This window comes from Periplaneta americana, chromosome 9 (genome assembly GCF_040183065.1).
Source record: "Periplaneta americana isolate PAMFEO1 chromosome 9, P.americana_PAMFEO1_priV1, whole genome shotgun sequence".
Classification (NCBI taxonomy): Eukaryota; Metazoa; Arthropoda; class Insecta; order Blattodea; family Blattidae; genus Periplaneta; species Periplaneta americana.
This window is the reverse complement of record NC_091125.1, coordinates 173,478,126-173,498,919: the sequence shown is the minus strand read 5'-3', so window position 1 is coordinate 173,498,919 and position 20,794 is coordinate 173,478,126. Positions and strand designations below refer to the sequence as shown.

Genomic DNA, 20,794 nt, shown 5'->3' with positions numbered 1-20,794 from the left:
CATATAACGCACTCCTTTTTGATAGCACGATAGACTTGCCGATGGAGTATGAAAGTCATTTTTTTGACATGTATTTATGCTATAAACTGTTGAATTAGTTACAAAGTTTTCACGATTACATACGAGGAAGATTATTAATGAGAAGGTATACTGACAAGCCATGGGCATTATTTGTAGTTTTTTGAAAATAGCCCTACACGATTCCCTAGATTTGGCACCTACTATTATTCTAATTACTCCTTTTTGTAATAGAAATATACTGTTACTATCTGTGGAATTTCCCCAGAATATTATTCCAAAACTCATTACCGAGTGGAAGTATGCAAAGTATATTGTTTTTAAGGTATTGATATTTACTATCTTTTGCATAGATCTAATAGCAAAACATGCTGAATTTAGTTTGGGGGTAATTTCTTTAATATGATTTTTCCAATTTAACACATTATCGATTTTTAAGCCAAGAAGTTTGGTTGTTGTTGTTTCTAACAGGGATCTATTATTAATTATTGCGCTAGAAATTTGCGACGTTGAATTTGGACAGGATTTATATTGAATTATGTTAGTTTTGTTACAATTTAATACTAATTTATTGACTGAGAACCAGTCACATATTTTGAAGAGAATTTCCTCCGTTGAAGATTGGAATGTGTTGGAGTTATTGGCTGTAATTACTATACTTGTGTCATCTGCAATGGAGCAAGTCAAAAAACTTAATACTATTATAAAATCTTAATTCATAGTCACAGTCTAGATGAAATATATACAGATGAGATTTACAATATAGTCTACTAGTACAACACAAAGTTTTAGTATCAATTTCATGAAGTAATTCACTGATAGAGCAATTTATTATTGCTTTGTAAATATTTTATATTATGTACCTTCAATTGTTTTTCTTATCAAACATCACATAAGTGGCACAATGCATTACTGTTGCTATGGAAATGTTTGTATATCTTCAAACGTTTATCTTATGACTTGTTAGTATGAAATGTTACAAAACCAACACAGTGATTTAGTGTTACCATGGTTACGCTAAGCTCTTTTTTAGTCTGACGTCTTTTGTCACTCCGGTTCCAAGGATCAATCATCTAGATGGCGGTGAGCACCGCCCCCCTAAACGCCACAGTGCATTTGCTGGACGGGTATGATTGCCTTTGCGTTTTTGTGTGATATTTCATAATGATGTCATTTCTGTGACTGCGATCTGGAAGTCCATTACAGTGGCGTCTACCCGTCTAAGCTGCCCCCTAACAAACCACCCTCGAAGCATTATCATTTTGATTTATATCCCTTCTTTTTACATCCCTCTGAGACATTATGTGCCACACCCTTTTTGAAGCACCTACGTCACCAACCCTCGCCCATTCCGTGTTTGCGTTTCGAGTTCTGGCCTAATCAGCCGGCATCTTAACTACCCCAACCCACCCCTAACATTTTGTGAATTATTCACAACATTTAGTTTATCTCACCAAGTATTCCCGCCCCCTCCTTTCTTTTTATTCCCTCCGCCGAAGAGTTGGAATAGAATTCGCCATTAGCGGAGAGGTAAAAGGGGTGGAGGTGAATTTCATTGGCGTCAGTTTGCAGCTACACGGGGATGTTCCCGATCTAAAGGGGAATGTTATTTTCTAAATGTATTTTGGAGTGTAACATAGTAGAAATACAGGGTGTTTCTAAACCACGTTTCCTTGTTCTCCCAGGTTGCTATGGTGAATCGTAGTAGTTGAACTTATTCGTGGCTGCCAATCTGGAGTTGCGTTCGGACGCAGTTCGATCCCCGTTTTGGCTGATTACCTGTTTGAGCTTTTACCGAGATTTTCCCCAATGGTAAGGCGAATATCAGGTGATCTATGGCGAATCCTCGGCCTCATCTCGCGAAATACCATCTCGCTATCACCAATTGCATCTACGCTAAATAGCTTAGTATTTGATACAGCGCTGTTAAATAACCAAGTAAAAAAAAAAACTTATTGGAAGTTGCATTTTCTGAGATAATTCATTAAATTATTTCTTGACTCAGACAATTATACAGGGAGTTTTTTGAAAGTCGATACACGAGAAAATTTGAGAAAGTGAGTTAAATATAGGATTCATATGTTTCTTACACCACTAATCAGTTTATAAAGATGAATTTCGCATTTAACTTCTCCGTAATGGTCAATCACGAGCGATTTTTCATTTCCCACGGAGCACATGTGCTCTATCTGTTCTGTCATGCAATACTTTCAGGTTTTCCCATTATACAGGGTGAACCTTAAGTAATGCCATAATTTCGTGGGGTTATTCTTTGAGATATTTCAAACAATAAAGTTCAATACAATTTTTCTAATTTTTGCTTCATTTTTGGGATAAAAATTATTTTATGTGAAACTTTTCACAGCGTGTTTTGAGAAAACCATGGATTTAATTCCCAATATGCTCAGTCAATTTAACAGAGCAGTGAATTATGATAATAAATTATTGAAATACTTTTAATTTTTTTTTCGTTTAAATGTGCAGAAATTTGATCCAAACAAATGTAACATTTTTAAAATTCATTTTCAGAACAGATAGATGGATGGATGGATGGATGGATGGATGGATGGATGGATGGATGGATGGATGGCTACTTTATTGCTTGGACATTAGTAGCTTATGCATAGCAACGTCAATATAAAAAATCATACAAAATTATTATCCAAGTTAAAATATTCGTTAATGCTATACAAAGTGTGTTCATACAATTTTATTTTAATTAATGATTTCAATTAATCGTAATTTAAAATTTTAGTTGAATTAGGTAAGCTATTATAAAACTTCAGAGACATATAATAAAAACTGTTTTGTGTAGTCTTGTATCTGCATAAATCAAGTCTTATATCGTTACAATTTCTCGTATGGTGTTCGTGAAAATTCAAGTTCAAAGAGAAATTAACAATATTCACTTTGGTATATAACAAATACTGCAATACATATAGCGATGGAAGAGTGAGCATTTTACAGGATTGAAATATAGGTTTACAATGTTCTTTTGGTCCAACACCACAAATAATTCTCACTGCTTTCTTCTGTAATTTAAAAATATTAAAAGACGAACTATGATTCCCCCATAAGAAAACACCATATTGAAGATGGCTATGAATCTATCAAATATATACTGTTAAAAGCACTTTTGTGTCCACGGTTTTGGACAAACATCTTAACATAAATATTCCTTTAGATATCTTACTCGAAATCATATTGATATGGCTATCCCAGAATTTATAAAACAGTTATATTACCGGTTGTTCTGTATGGCTGTGAAACTTGGACTCTCACTTTTAGAGAAGAACAGTGATTAAGGGTGTTTGAGAATAAGGTTCTTAGGAAAATATTTGGGGCTAAGAGGGATGAAGTTACAGGAGAATGGAGAAAGTTACACAACACAAAACTGCACGCATTGTATTCTTCACCTGACATAATTAGGAACATTGAATCGAGACGTTTGAGATGGGCTGGGCATGTAGCACGTATGGGTGAATCCAGATATGCATATAGAGTGTTAGTTGGGAGGCCGGAGGGAAAAAGACCTTTAGGGAGGCCGAGACGTAGATGGGAGGATATTAAAATGGATTTGAGGGAGGTAGGATATGATGATAGAGACTGGGTTAATCTTGCTCAGGATAGGGACCAATGGCGGGCATATGTGAGGGCGGAAATGAACCCCTGGGTCCCTTAAAAGCCAGTAAGTAAGTAAGTAAGTAAACATTTCATAGTGTGTTTTGAGAAAACCATGGATTTAATTCTCAATATGCTCAGCCAACTTAACAAAGTAGTGAATTATGATAATAAACTATTATTGAAAGAATTTTAGTTTTTTTCGTTTAAATGTGCAGAAATTTTATCCAAACAAATGTAACATTTTAAAATTCCTTTTCAGAACAAAAAGTTACATTTCCTCAGATAAAATTTCTGCACATTTCAAGGACAAACTAAAATTATTTCAATCATTTATTATCATAATACACTGCTCTCTTATATTGATCAAACATATTGGGAATTAAATCAATGGCTTTTCCAAAACACGCTATGAAATGTTTAATATAAAACAATTTTTATCTCGAAAAGGAAGCAAAGACGAGTAAAATTCTATTAAACTATTTTGTCTGAAATATCTCAAGGAATAACACCCTGAAATTAATGACATTACTTACTGTTCACGCTGTATGACGGAACAGTTGGCTACACTGTTAGTCTTTTTCAATTAATCTCTTGCATGAAAGCAAAATAACGATTTAATGAACGCTGTGTGATAGCCCCACATGTAATTTATTATAGAATCCCTGTATATAATACAAACTACCATAAAATGTATTACATTTTAATTAAACACTGCCCGGGAAACGAACTGAGCGACCGACTACATGCAACTAATAATGAAGATACTGGCCGTATGCACGCATTTTGATGGCTATCGGCGAAACAAATGCGAAGCGATAATAAATAGTCAAGTAACATCAATATTGCAAAAAACATAACATGCACATTTTCTATTGAAAGCTTTTAGTGAAATGAGAGTTTTGAACACGGCACTTCAAATTCATTCCTAGTTGCGTCACTTTGCAAACACGCACTACGAATTCTATTCAATAATTGCGGCGTTAAAAGCAAACACTGTCCGCTACGGCGCTGGGGTTAGAGAGTATAAGCGATTCCGTAATTATCCGTGATTCAAATAGCGTAAAAGTACAAATCAACTCTGTTCATTTCAGTAATTGTTTTGTTTTAGAATATGCATGATTGAGCAAGAAAAACTGCTAACATATACAGGGACATCATTTTATTTTTACTTCAATTTTTATTGTACCTGAGTTTTTTAATGTACTTCACTCCCACCCCTACTACTAATGAAGTTCAACCGTCCTCCATACAGATCCAAGACCGCATATACAGTCATAGTAGCCTTATGGTCATAGTAAACAGTACGTTCCTAAAATATGTTCGCGTTTTCCAGTCACGAAAGAGCTTTCAATATTGAATCATTTTCGCACAGGAACTGTCGTCCATTTGCCTACGTCGTATCCCGGTTTCCCCCACCAGCTTTTATTCGCCAGCTAGTGGCTGGGCTGTCTTGGCTCTTTTCTGAGAACATAAATTTCTGTTAGGAATTGGATGTCTACGAACTGTTTAAAATATCTTAAAAGGGCCTCGTTAAGTAATTAACTGTCACATGATTTCCTCCCTTTCTACGACCCTACAACATAACCACTTTGACGGACAGTAGATAGCATGTCTGAGTAATTTTATCTTTTGAGATCGGGCAGAAGTGAAGATTGAATTTACAGTACGTAAGGTACTCTTTTATAGAGTAGGTACAGAATTATTTAAACATGAGTTACTAGTACGAAGAACGAAACTTGTAATTGGGATTAAGTACAATAGTCTATAGTGCGATAATATGCACATTAGAACTGAAGCCTGTATCGAAATGAACGGCCACCATTTTCAAAAATGTGCTTAAATATCCATATTATGATTATTTTTCATTTTAACTTCATTCTCTATATTGTACGCTAATGTAATGTAGACAGTATAATATACACTGCATAATGAATACGTCCACATGGACAGCTGAGTTCGTGAGTAAAAAACACTCATTGTTAATACTGTACTGTATTTTGATTAAACAAAAACCTAATGAAAATCATCAAACTCAAAAGCGCAATATTTCCTAGTTTACGTAAATGGGTGAACTACTTTTCTTCCCTCCTATACTTAGTAAAGTGATTTGTTTGTATATTACGCCAGTATCATCGAACTGCAGTCGTGGAAGGGGATAGGAAACGGCGTTGAACCAGAGGTATAGGCAAGTTAATATTAAAAATGTTAGTAAAAATAAAATGTTGTCCCTGTAATTACTTATAATACACCGTGGTTACAAATTGTTGGATGATTTCAGAAGACTATATTTTCACCAATATTGAACATAAACACATGATCTGACGACCATTTGAAAGAGGGAAGTTTGAAGTTTAATACTGACCTTAAACATACTCGATGTGAGCCCCACGTGTAATACGGTAGACGTCCAGGCGTTGATCCCATTTTTGCCAAACCCTCTCAAGCATGTTTTTTTGTGACGTTCCTGATTGATGTGGTAATATGCTTTTTCAATTCGACCAACGTCGCTGGAAGTGGAGGTATGTAAACATTGTCCTTGACGAAACCCCACAGAAAGAAATGACATACTGGCAAATGCCAGAAAATTCGGACCACAACATCACCGGCTTCAGTCACCACCAAAATCATATTCATATCAAATCAATAATACATCTACAGACGCCATCTAGTTCACAACAATAGAACCAATCTCAACAATAGTACACAGGCCTTCGGATTTCACCCAGAAGATTAATTCGCGATATGACCAGAGATGTTAAAGCGAGTATAAATAACAGCAAAAAAAGAACAGTTTTCTCTTAAATTGATCGAGCATACTGGGAATGAAATCAATAAATTTACCATAACACGCTATGAAATATTTCATATAAAACAATTTTTATCTCGAAAAGGAAGAAAAAAACGAGAAAAATTGTATGAAACTATTTTATTTGAAATACCTCAAAGAATAAATCCACAAACGATTAGGGAAAACACCGAAATTCTAGCTGAAGCAAGTAAAGCGATAGGGTTGGAAGTAAATCCCGAAAAGACTAAATATATGATTATGTCTCGTGACCAGAATATTGTACGAAATGGAACTATAAAAATTGGAGATTTATCCTTTGAAGAGGTGGACAAATTCAAATATCTTGGAGCAACAGTAACAAATATAAATGACACTCGAGAGGAAATTAAACGCAGAATAAATATGGGAAATGCCTGTTATTATTCGGCTGAGAAGCTTTTGTCATCCAGTCTGCTGTCAAAGAATCTGGAAGTTAGAATTTATAAAATAGTTATATTATCGGTTGTTCTTTATGGTTGTGAAACTTGGACTCTCACTTTGAGAGAGGAACAGAGATTAAGGGTGTTTGAGAATAAGGTTCTTAGGAAAATATTTGTGGCTAAGAGGGATGAAGTTACAGGAGAATGGAGAAAGTTACACAACGCAGAACTTCACACTTTCAGAGTTGTCTTGTAAAGTAAGTTTTAATGCAGATAGAACCCTTTTACTCTCATCCAGCGATATAGTATGGGTTCATATCATATTTTCAACTGAAAGAACCCACTTTACACGGGAAATTAGAACTATTCCCGATTCTTTAACGTTTGTTGTTAAGCAACACTTACATTCATTTTTTTTCTTTTACATTAAATTTCATAACGTTGCTATGACGACACTGAACATTGATTAGTGCAGACGGCTACTCCATTCGGATCGCGCCCTAATGTGACGAGCCATTAACCCCGCAGATTAACGGATTAATTGAGGTGGCGGGATGAAATCAAGATGGCGATGCCGGCCTGCATATTTAACGAGATTGTGGAGTCGGCCGAATCAGGGAGGAACTTCAGCTCGCAAGCGGTATTAATAAATTGCTATCTTGGGTCGGAAAGGAAAATCGTGGCGCTGCAAACATTTGAAATATATATAAGCCTCACCCTTTCGCATCACGTGCACGTGTCTGCACCGCGCCATCTATTATTGAGGCCATTGTCGGTTGTGACGTCACCCCAGAGATATTCTAGGTAATTATATCAGGCGGCCAGGGAGGCACAGTGCAACGCAGCCCTGATGTTTGATAGCTTATTTATTTTAATTGTGTGTTTAACGACGGTATATAAACTACATTGAATTGATGATATCTGGATGGTATTTCAGCGAAAGAGCCCAAGACTAGACATGGAATACTTACATACTTACTTACTTACTGGCTTTTAAGGAACCCGGAGGTTCATTGCCTCCCTCGCAGAAGTCCGCCATTGATCCCTATCCTGAGCAAGATTAATCCATTCTCTATCATCATATCCCACCTCCCTCAAATCCATTTTAATATTATCTTCCCATCTACGTCTCGGCCTCCCCAAAGGCCTTTTTCCCTCCGACCTCCCAACTAACACTCTATATGCATACCTGGATAAGCCCATATGTGCTACATGCCCTGCCCATCTCAAACGTCTGGATTTAATGTTCCTAATTATGTCAGGTGAAGAATACAATGCGTGCAGTTCTGTGTTGTGTAACTTTCTCCATTTTCCTGTAACTTCATCCCGCTTAGCCCCAAATATTTTCCTAAGAACCTTATTCTCAAACGCCCTTAATCTCTGTTCCTCTCTCAAAGTGAGAGTCCAAGTTTCACAACCATAAAGAACAACCGGTAATATAACTGTTTTATAAATTCTAACTTTCAGATTTTTTCACAGAAGACTAGATGACAAAAGCTTCTCAACTGAATAATAACACGCATTTCCCATATTTATTCTGCGTTTAATTTCCTCCCGAGTGTCATTTATATTTGTTACTGTTGCTCCAAGATATTTGAATTTTTCCACCTCTTTGAAAGATAAATCTCCAATTTTGATAGTTTCATTTCGTACAATATTCTGGTCACGAGACATAATCATATACTTAGACTTTTCGGGATTTACTTCCAAACCTATCGCTTTACTTGCTTCAACTAGTATTTCCGCATTTTTCCTAATCGTTTGTGGATATTCTCCTAGCATATTCACGTCATCCGCATAGACAAGAAGCTGATGTAACCCATTCAACTCCAAACCCTGTCTATTATCCTGAACTTTTATAATGGCATATTCTAGAGCGAAGTTAAAAAGTAAAGGTGATAGTGCATCTCCCTTCTTTAGCCCGCAGTGAATTGGAAAAGCATCAGATAGAAACTGGCCTATACGGACTCTGCTGTAAGTTTCACTAACACACATTTTAATTAATCGAACTAGTTTCTTGGGAATACCAAATTCAATAAGAATATTATATAAAACTTCTCTCTTAACCAAGTCATATGCTTTTTTGAAATCTATGAATAACTGATGTACTGTACACTTATACTCCCATTTTTTCTCCAATATCTGTCGAATACAAAAATTTGATCAATAGTTGATCTATTACGCCGAAAACCACACTGATGATTCCCAATAATTTCATCTACATATGGAGTTTAATATAGCTGAAAATCTCAGAGTTTGGAAATGACACATGACAATCATCCTTCACTTTTTCTCCCAGTATTGACATTTAATGAAATTTATTACCCTACCTGTCTACCGACTTCCTCCTCTCAACAACAAAAGAGGAATTTGAAGCACTATGAACGTGGTGTTTCTCGCCATCTTTTCCCTGCACATCTGGAGCCTGTAACCTAGCCACGGACCACCTGAATTTATAACAGAGGACCAAAGTACCGAACCTTTTCATGTATTTGTGATTTTTTTAATAGTTTTGCCGACTCCCAGTCTGCACATTGAAATGGTCACGTACTGTACGTCATACACCAATAATACACCTCTGAGGTCACAAATTGAAACCTATTTTCCTACTGGAAAGTTTTCTTTTCTCAATCGTACTATCAGGGACTGGAATGCTTTACCTGCAGACTTACTAAAGGCTTTACCAATAACCAAAAATGTATTTAAAAATAGGCTTAAGGACTTTACTAATAGACGGTAGTATATTATACACACTACTTAAAGGGTGTAATTGATATCTTCTTATTTTAAGTGTTCTATCAGTGAAGAAGTGTGTTGTGTCAGTGAAGTGTGTAGTGTAAGTGAAGTGTGTTGGTGTCAGTGAAGTGGCTGTGCAAAGTATTTGAACAGTGAAATGGTTAGAAGTATTAGCGAAATCAGGTAGAATCAGTGCAGTGAGTGAGTTGACAGCGAAATAAGTGTAGTGCTGAAAGGTACCTGTGCAGATATGAACCTGTCACACTCGTGGGTCTTAGTTCGAACTTAGGGTTAAGATACAAATTAGATTTACTTTAAATGTTATTTTAAGTGACCATGCTTCATTTAATTTAGGATGCTCCTTGTTATTATTATTATTATTTTATTATTATTATTATTATTATTATTATTATTTTATTATTATTAATTATTATTATTTATTAGTTGTGTTTATTATTAATTGTCATTATTGAGTGTAATTAGTTACCACTGCCACCGGGTATACACCCATTTGCAGTGTGAATAAATACATACATGCACATACAAGTAAACATGACGAATATATTTTTGTGGGTTCGTGATCCCTTTCATTGCGATATTGAAAATAACAAACTTTCACTGTATGAAACTGAACAATTAATTGAAATCTCGAATGACACCGGACTTAAAATAAAATTCCGAACGAAAGGTATGGTTAATTTCTGGACCTCATCATGAGTTGAAAGAGAATATAGTGAACTGTGCAATGGTGCTTTAGAGATTGTAATTCAGTTTGCTTCTACGTATCTGTGTGAGAAAGGGTTTTCATCACTAACTCTAATAAAAACAAAGTACCGAAATCGACTCGATGTATGTGACGATCTCCGACTTAAGCTTACCAGCACACATCCAAATATAGAACAACAGTACAAATATCGGCAAGCTCATCCATCTCATTAATGTGAGTAGGCTACCAACATTTATTTATTTATTTTTTTTTAGTTAGTAAGTTAAAAATTATCCAAACTCTAATAGCCTTGAATTATTAGAAAAACGAAAATGAATTTTCTTCTATTAACATTAGCTAACTTAATTAGTTAATACTAATATAAAATAAATTGAATTAACTCAATTTTAATTAATTAATTCTATTTTAAAATATAAGTATACTTACTTACTGGCTTTTACGGAACCCGTAGGTTCATTGCCGCCCTCACATAAGCCCGACATTGGTCCCTATCCTGAGCAAGATTAATCCAGTCTCTATCATCATGTCCCACCTCCCTCAAATCCAGTTTAATATTATCTTCCCATCTACGTCTCGGCCTCCTTAAAGGTCTTTTTCCCTCCGGCCTCCCAACTAACACTCTATATGCATTTCTGGATTCGCCCATACTTGCTGCATGCCCTGCCCATCTCAAACGTCTGGATTTAATGTTCCTAATTATGTCAGGTGAAGAATACAATCCGTGCAGTTCTGTGTTGTGTAACTTTCTCCATTCTCCTGTAACTTCATCCCTCTTAGCCCCAAATATTTTCCTAAGGACCTTATTCTCAAACACCCTTAACCTATATTCCTCTCTCGAAGTGAGAGTCCAAGTTTCACAACCATACAGAACAACCGGTAATATAACTGTTTTATAAATAATTTTAACTTTCAGATTTTTTGGCAGCAGACTGGATGATAAAAGTTTCTCAACCGAATAATAACAGGCATTTCCCATATTTATTCTGTGTTTAATTTCCTCCCGATTATCATTTATATTTGTTACTGTTGTTCCAAGATATTTGAACTTCTGCACCTCTTCAAAAGATAAATTTCCAATTTTTATATTTCCTTTTCGTACAATATTCTCGTCACGAGACATAATCATATACTTTGTCTTTTCGGGATCTACTTCCAAACCTATTTCTTTACTTGCTTCCAGTAAAATTCTCGTGTTTTCCCTAATCGTTTGTGGATTTTCTCCTAACATATTCACGTCATCCGCATAGACAAGTAGCTGATGTGGATATGGGATGGTCTACAGAAAGAGTATTTTCGAGATCTGTGTATCTTTAAGAATAACCCCCTGAAATGTATGACAGTACTCCCGGTTCACTCTTCATATAATACATCAGATTTCATTGTCTGTGACTCTCAAACTTTCTCCTTACTCGTCTCCTAATAGTGCAAACTTGCCGTACTCTCGCCTTGAAATTGAACCCATGATATTTGTGAATACGATGATATTGATCTGTCCCATGTTCAACTAGGCCGTGGTGGAAGTTTCTGACCGATATAGCGGGCAATTTGATGATGCTTATAAATTTTAATGCTCCCTCGTATAATATTATCTGAGGACCAACATAAACCGTATCACCCTCTAACACACAGATGTAGTGACGTCACTGGTGTGGTAATAAAAAAGTGGGCAAGTTTTGGTTAGAACGCATAGCCTACTTTAATTTAAAATGCTGATCACAAAATATACGCAGAGTTTTTTTTTATATATGAACATTAAATATACTCACTTACCCTGCGCTATGAACGAGACTGTTCAAGGAAGTCTGTGCTTTTTGTTTGAAATGTTAAAATAAATTCAGGCAATGAGGGGAAATGAGAATGGGAAAGGAGTGGGGGAAATCGAATACCTTCAACGTCAACATAATAATAATAATAATAATAATAATAATAATACTTACTTACAAAGGACTTTTAAGGAACCCGGAGGTTCATTGCCGCCCTCACTTAAGCCCGTCATCGGTCCCTATCCTGTGCAAAATTAATCCAGTCTTTTTTTTAAATATTGAATTATAATTGTCCTAATTTTCAAATATATTATTTTAATGTACCGAAGTGCATATGATATTTCCATGCAGATATTCTGCGTTATCATACGATGAAAGAGTAATGGAACGGAGAAAAATTCTCTCCGGCCAACTAGTCACTCATTACGAGTGCACCTCAGCACATGTGTGGACTTCGGTCCTAGGTTCATAGATATCTATGACGTAGTGCAGAGGGCGGCCACTAGAGGGAACCCAAGAGTTGGAACTTAAAACTGAGACGATTCTTCCGACGCCGGGTTGGAATCCGGTGTGGCTTAGTGGGTAAAGCGTCAGCACGTAGAGCTGAAAACCCGGGTTCAAATCCCGGCGCCGGAGAGAATTTTTCTCCGTTCCATTACTCTTTCATTGTACTCTTTCATCCAATTTTCAAAGTTTACATAATTTTTCTTTAAATTTGTATTTAATTTATTCCTCATAGATGTATGTAAAATATGACGCATGATTTTTATATTTTTCCGATTACGTTTTGAGAAAAAAATATTTACCATTTTAGTTAATTTTTCAATTTTTTAAAACTTATCACATATACTCAACAGAAGCCACCGGCGTGGTTCAGTCGGTTAAAGCGCTTGCTTGCCGGTCTGAAGTTGCGTTCGGGCGCGGGTTCGATCCCCGCTTGGGTTGAGTTTTTTCCGAGGTTTTTCCCAACCGTAATGTGAATGCAAGGTAATCTATGGCGAATCCTCTGCATCATCTCGCCAAATATCATCTCGCTATCACCAATTTCATCGACGCTAAATATCCTAGTAGTTTATACAGCTTCGTTAAATAACCAAGTAAAATAAAAAATAAAAATACTCAACAGAGGGTGATTCGAATACTTTCAAGAGCAGAAGAAAACACATGTGTTAGTTTACTTCACATGCTTTTTAGACTTCTGTGCGAAATTTCACTGAGATTGGAGAAAAACTGCATTCATTAGAGCATTTTGAATGTTACAAAATGTTGAAAATTGAAAAATCGAGGAAACTATCATCAAAGTACAGCATGTATATGATATATATTATCGATATCCTTCATTACTATACAGGTCTACCACACACATTTCTCTCCTACATAACAGCGTGAAATTTGAACTGAATGAAAAGTAAAATTAGTTAGAATGAAGAACAAAGTCTGTCAGAATGGCAGCTGAGTGTCAGTTTAAAGGGCTGCAGTTCCTTGCTGGTCCCTTTAAATTCATCTCGAGGGCCTTTAAATTGTCATAGAGCCAAAATAAGCACAGATTTAGAAAACTGAAAAATTAATTAATTTTTTTCTTACAGTTAAATCAAATTTTCCATTTTTAATTTCTTTTTTTATTATTATTTTAATCGATCCATAGCCTTATTTTGTCTGGTATTGATCTCTGGTTGTTTTTTTGATATCTTCAGTTTATCACTGTTAATTTTTTGGTTTTTAACTTTCTTTCCATTGCTTCAGGTGCATCCAGTGGACACTGCATTGCATTCTAGGATCTCACACGGCGGCAGCAAACAGTGTTGGAGTACTACAAGAACATGCACCGAAGAATAACAGGTGAGTAAAAACAACCTTGCTGAATTAGTTATTAAAACACTTGTGGCTGTGGATGGAAGTTCGTTCAAAGACGAAGGTGTTCAGAGTACAGCGATATGCATCTTACTCCTGGTTAGAGTGACAGTCCCAAAACAGATGTTCCCAATAGCATCTATAATTAATAGACTGCTTTTAGCACATGGCTTGCAAGGAGTAGTGAAGAGCATTTCATAAGCTCTACTACTCAAATCCAAACCTCATCTTCCCGTGGTGCAATCTCTTTTTAACAAACGAGTCACAGCGGTATAACTGCTCCATCAAAGACGGAGGAAATGACATTTCAGCATTATCACCTGCCATGGCGTGCATAAGGGTCCCCTAAGTGGTGAAGAGGGATATGGTCGGTGGAGTTGTCTGACAATCCTCTTGGCTGCTAACCAACGACAGGCGTGGTACCTCCAAACAGATTGGGGGTTGCGTGTAGGTGATATACTTACTTACTGGCTTTTAAGTTACCCGGAGGTTCATTGCCGCCCTCACATAAGCCCGCCATTGGTTCCTATCCTGAGCAAGATTAATCCATTCTCTATCATCATATCCCACCTCCCTGAAATCCATTTTAATATTATCTTCCCATCTACGTCTTGGACTCCTTAAAAGTCTTTTTCCCACTGACCTCCCAACTTACACTCTATATGCATTTGTGGATACGCCCATACGTGCTACATGCCCTGCCCATCTCAAACGTCTGGATTTAATGTTCCTAATTATGTCAGGTGAAGAATGCAATGCGTGCAGTTCTGTGTAGTGTAACTTTTTCCATTCTCCTGTAACTTCATCCCTCTTGGCCCCAAATATTTTCCTAAGTACCTTATTCTCAAATACCCTTAACCTATGTTCCTCTCTCAAAGTGAGAGTCCTAGTTTCACAGACATACAGAACAACCGGTAACATAACTGTTTTATAAATTCTAACATTCAGATTTTTTTGACAGCAGACTGGATGACAAAAGCTTCTCAACCGAATAATAACAGGCATTTCTCATACTTATACTGTGTTTAATTTCCTTCCGAGTATCATTTATATTTGTTACTGTTGCTCCAAGATATATGAACTTCTCCACCTCTTCAAAAATTAATTTCCAATTTTTATATTTCCATTTCGTACAATATTCTCGTCACGAGACATAATCATATACTTTGTCTTTTCGGGATTTACTTCCAAACCTATCTCTTTACTTGCTTCCAGTAAAATTCCCTTGTTTTCCCTAATCGTTTGTGGATGTTCTCCTAACATATTCACGTCATCCGCATAGACAAGCAGCTGATGTAACCCTTTCAATTCAAAACCCTCTCTGTCATCCTGGACTTTCCTAATGACATACTCTAGAGCAAAGTTAAAAAGTGAAGGTGATAGTGCATCTCCTTGCTTTAGCCCACAGTGAATTGGAAACGCATCTGACAGAAACTGACCTATACGGACTCTGCTGTACGTTTCACTTAGACACATTTTAATTAATCGAACTAGTTTCTTGGGAACACCAAATTCAATAAGAATATCATATAAAACTTCTCTCTTAACGGAGTCATATGCCTTTTTGAAATCTATGAATAACTGATGCACTATACCCTTATACTCCCATTTTTTCTCCATTATCTGTCGAATACAAAATATCTTGTCAATAGTTGATCTATTACGCCTGAAACCACACTGATGATCCCCAATAACCGTAATAAAATACAAATATGGCGCCTACATTAAAACCCGGAGGTTCATTGCCGCCCTCACATAAGCCCGCCATTGGTCCCTATCCTGAGCAAGATTAATCCATTCTTTATCATCATATCCCACCTCCCTCAAATCCATTTTAGTATTATCTTCCCATCTACGTCTCCGCCTCCCTAAAGGTCTTTTTCCCTCCGGCCTCTCAACTAATACTCTATATGCATTTCTGGATTCGCCCATACGTGCTATATGCCCTGCCCATCTCAAACGTCTGGATTTAATGTTCCTAATTATGTCAGGTGAAGAATACAATGCGTGCAGTTCTGTGTTGTGTAACTTTCTCCATTCTCCTGTAACTTCATCCCTCTTAGCCCCAAATATTTTCCTAAGAACCTTATTCTCAAACAACCTTAACCTATATTCCTCTCTCAAAGTGAGAGTCCAAGTTTCACAACCATAAAGAACAACCGGTAATATAACTGTTTTATGAATTCTAACTTTCAGATTTTTTGACAGCAGAATGGATGATAAAATTTTCGCAACCGAATAATTACAGGCATTTCCCATATTTATTCTGTATTTAATTTCCTCCTTACAAATATTATCATGAAATAATATGGATTGAACTGGGAATTTCCATCATGACTATAAATTGAGAAATAATACGTAATCATTGTAAGAAACAACACTGGAATCTTACTATTGAATTTGTTCAGACTTTTATATCAAACGTAAAAAAGGTTACATAAAACTTGAAGTTAGAGAGAGAGATGTTGAATTTGACATGCAGTATATATTACCCACCCCTGACTATTAGTAAGAGGTGGACGTAGTAAATGCTCCATAATGAAGAGGGCGAAACTGAAATCAATAACAGATCAAGCAGTATCCCATGTTGCTAATTAGTTGAAGGGAAGGTGTTGTAGTGGCCCGCGAGCTAGGGCGGCCCGGGACTAATTTATCATCGTTTGCAACTCCCACTCCTGGCATGGATTTCTTTCTTTGACTAACGAGGCAACTTCTAGATCAATACAATAGCCTTGTTGTTGAAGTCGTAAACTCCTTGTATAATATTTCTTCTAAAATGTTAAATATTTAACTGCAGAGGCTACTGAAAATGCAGTAATTATAATACTTACTTACTTACTGGCTTTTAAGGAACTCGGAGGTTCATTGCTGCCCACGCATAAGCCATTGGTCCCTATCCTGAGCAAGATTAATCCAGTCTCTACCATCATATCCCACCTCCCTCAAATCAATTTTAATATTATCTTCCCATCTACATCAAACAGAAAACGGATGTAGGTAAATTCTCATTTTTAAATAGAACTATAAATGATTGGAATGACCTACCTGCAGCGGTCTTTGAGGGCTGTCCTTCCTTAAGGAGATTCAAGAATAATTTAAAGAGTTGTGTATAAAGTGAAAATTAAAATTAAGGTGACATTCAACATTTAATTTTTTAAGGTGACATGTATTTATCTAGCCTGACGAGTTTACTTCCTTGGTTTGAATTGTAAATTATTTAAGAATAGCGTGTAAGAGGGCCTTAGACTAGAAATGTTTAGTTTAAATGTAGTTCTGTTTATAAGTACAGTATGCATAAGGATGTAATTATTTGACTTATTTGAACTGTTGTATCAGTGAAGCGAGGTGAGTCAGTGAAGTTATGGTTTTACAGTGCAGTGAACAGTTCCGATCAGTGATAATTTATAGCGTCAATGAAATGTGTTCTATAGTGTCAGTGAAATGTGTTACAGAGTGTCAGTGAAATGTGTGCTAAAGTGTCAGTGAAATGCGTCATAGCGCCACTACAGGGAGTGAGATGAGAGTAAAGTGAAAGACTATTGAAACTTATGTAGGGCCTATACATAATTATGTAGGTTGTGTTGTAAAATTAGGTATTTTATATATGTTTTATTATTATTGTGTTAAATTGTATTGTGTATTATTATTGTATTGTGTGTGAAATTGTATATGTGTTGTAAATTTGTATTGTATATTGTAAATTTTGTGTATTGGTTATCATTTTATTGTGTATTGTTAATATTGTATATACCACTGCCACCGGGTGCTTGCCCACTTGCAGTGTAAATAAATACATACATACATACATCTCGGCCTCCCGAAAGGTCTTTTTCCCTCCGGCCTCCCAACTAACACTCTATATGCATTTCTGGATTCTGGATTGTACTTCTTTTATTTTACATCCGTCTTTCAAATTATAGAAGTTAATGGACACTGAGATGGCCATAATTCTTTATTAACATCCATTTTTATAACTACACAGATTAAGGAACGATCATATGGTAATTGCGATTGCTTTATCAACTTCTGTTTTCGACTATAGAAAGAACGTGCAATGCAATAGACGAACGTCTATCCTAGACGAGATTTTAATATCTGGCCACAGCTTTAACGCGGAATTAGGGCCTCCACTTTGACGTTGCACACGGTGGAAGTAACCAGTTTTTACAAAATCACATCACATATTACCCTCGATTAGTGAATGGCATTGACTATGTCCGTAGTCATGGCAACCGTTCTTGTGCCGTGTTCAACGGAAACTGTCAGACGTACTGAACTGTGTGCACAATATTCTTCTCTCGATCTCCAAACGCCTCGAATTTACGGAGAGTAAATATTTTGTACGTAGTAGAAGTGACAGGAAGATGTTATTGAGAGGGGTGAGGTCCTCCAGAAAATAAGAAACGCTCCAAAGACCCTCCAACCCGTCATTCCAACCCATTTCACCGGACTCCCCTGCACACCACACAACATGCAATACTTCCATATTCCACTGCAGAATCTGTTTGTGCAGAACGCGTTCAAAAGTAACTTGACGGCATTTGTTTAGCGCTGTGTCCTCAGCCTGGAGGTTTAGAGGATGGAAATTCTTATAGGCCACGTGAATTCAGTTTGAATACACTAGTTGGCACTACACTACACTACACAGGGTGTGCATTTTAAGGTTAGGCAGAATTGAATATTAGAGACAGTGCGGCTTGGAGGTAGAAGACTTCACTTACTTGACTTAATTTCTTAGGTTGCTAATGGAGCATACGACTTTTTTTAAACAACTCCATCGGGTTTTATTGTTGGCCAGTCTCTTCACAACTCTCCAGCCATTATCCACTCTGTTATTTTTTGAGTCAGTCGTCTGTAATCCCGGTCCAATACAAGGGTTCCACCCTGTGTTATATTTTCTGCTTGCCACTTTCTTTAAGTCCGAACATTGCTTTTATTTTTCTTTTTCCGAACAGACCAAGACGTTTTCTTAGAATTGTACAAATTGTAAATAATAATAATTTATTTATAAATTTATTTATTTACTTATTTATTTACTTACTCAGTTACTTATTTACTTAATTATTTACTTACTTATTTTTTATTTATTCACTTATTTATTTATTTACTTATTTATTTACTTATTTATTTATTCACATATTTATTTACTTATTTATTTATTTACCTATTTATTTATTTATATATTTATTCACTTATTTATTTATTTACTTATTTATTTATATATTTACTTATTTATTTATTTATCTACCTATGTATTTATTTATTTATTCATTTATATATTTATTTACTTATTTATTTAGTTATTTATTTATTTACTTATTTATTTAGTTATTTATTTATTTATTTACTTATTTACTTATTTATTTGTTTACTTATTACCTTAATTATTTATTTACTTATTTACTTATTCATTCATTTATTTAGTTATTTATTTATTTATGTATTTACTTACTTATTTATTTAATTATGTATTTATTTATTTATTTATTGATTTATTGATTTATTTATTTATTTATTTATTGATTTATGGATTTATTTATTTATGTATTTATTTATTTATTGATTTATTGATTGATTTATTTATTTATTGATTTATTTATTTATTGATTTATTTATTTATTGATTTATTGATTGATTGATTTATTTATTTATTTATTTACTTATTTATTTACTTACTTACTTATCTATTTATCTATTTATCTATCTATCTATTTATCTATTTATCTATTTATCTATTTGGACCCAAATCGATCTTGTCATTTGACACAGAACATGTCACGATTTCTAATTAATATAGTCTATAAATAAAGAAAATACAATAATTTTATTCTCAAAGTTTTATTTTGCTGAATTCAAATTCCTCAAATTTCGTCTTGGATTCTCGAATACGATATAAATGTTTTCTTAATATTGGAACTGATTACTAATCTGAAGCAGCAAAGACAGCGTTGATCAACTGGGTTCTTCCACATTCCTTCACATCACCAACAGAACAAATTTCTTCAAACCTCTTAGTTATATCCCCGTATTTAAAAATGTGACCTGAGCATTCTTTTAAATTCTTGTGCCCTAAGTAGGACATTTCAAAAATTTACCCAACATTGAGAAAGGCTACTATTACCTTCATAATAGCACTGGACCAGCTTACATTTGTATAAGTATTACAAGTATGCGTCACTTTTTGGTACTTTCTACAACTTAGTGGAAAGCGTGTGTCGTGTGATTTTATATTTCTGTTGTAAATCGTGTTGATGGATAGGGGAGAACCCAAGAGTTCGAAGAGAGATCGTTGGATCCTTAGCGAGCAGTATTGCCCAATCGCCAGCAATGTAAAAAATTACACACAAGCTTTTTCCGAATTAATCCACAATTTCTTTCTCTGTCGTTTTTATATTATACAAATCATCTATGTTGCTGGTTTAATACTGACTTTTCACTTTGTCATTACATCATTTAATAAATTAATTTGTTTGGAAAAATGTAAAAAATAACAGTTTTTAATATTTACTCCCAAAACAACGATCAACAGTATGTCTGCAGTAAAAGCGACAGTGTTTTATTAATTAATATAATTAGAATAAACAAAAACTCTTTTCCATCTCTTTTAATGTTAGCCACAATTTTGTGAAACAAAACGCGGCACTGAAGCGCATATTACGATAAAACAAAAGAAGGCAGAGTCTGTGGTTAATGCTATAGACGTCCGTGTAATCACTAAATGGGTTCAGACGATTCACAAACGCGCTATGCTGTTTATTTGTGATACAATAATCACTTTAATGGAGGGAACACCCCGTAGCCAGCAGACGGGTGAGGGATGATTTGAGTGCTACTTTGATGAATCGAAAGTTGAAAGCAGATGACATGT

The 20,794-nt window shown here is 35.3% G+C and overlaps 1 long non-coding RNA gene across 1 annotated transcript in view; it reads left to right on the top strand.

Annotated features, from left to right (window-relative positions):
- The window catches only part of LOC138705706 (uncharacterized), a 347,007-nt gene that overhangs the window by 259,622 nt on the left and 66,591 nt on the right, over nt 1-20,794 (top strand). Inside the window, exon 3 of the long non-coding RNA XR_011333736.1 lies at nt 13,819-13,914. This is a non-coding gene — a long non-coding RNA (uncharacterized lncRNA). The remainder of the gene's footprint in view (nt 1-13,818; nt 13,915-20,794) is intronic.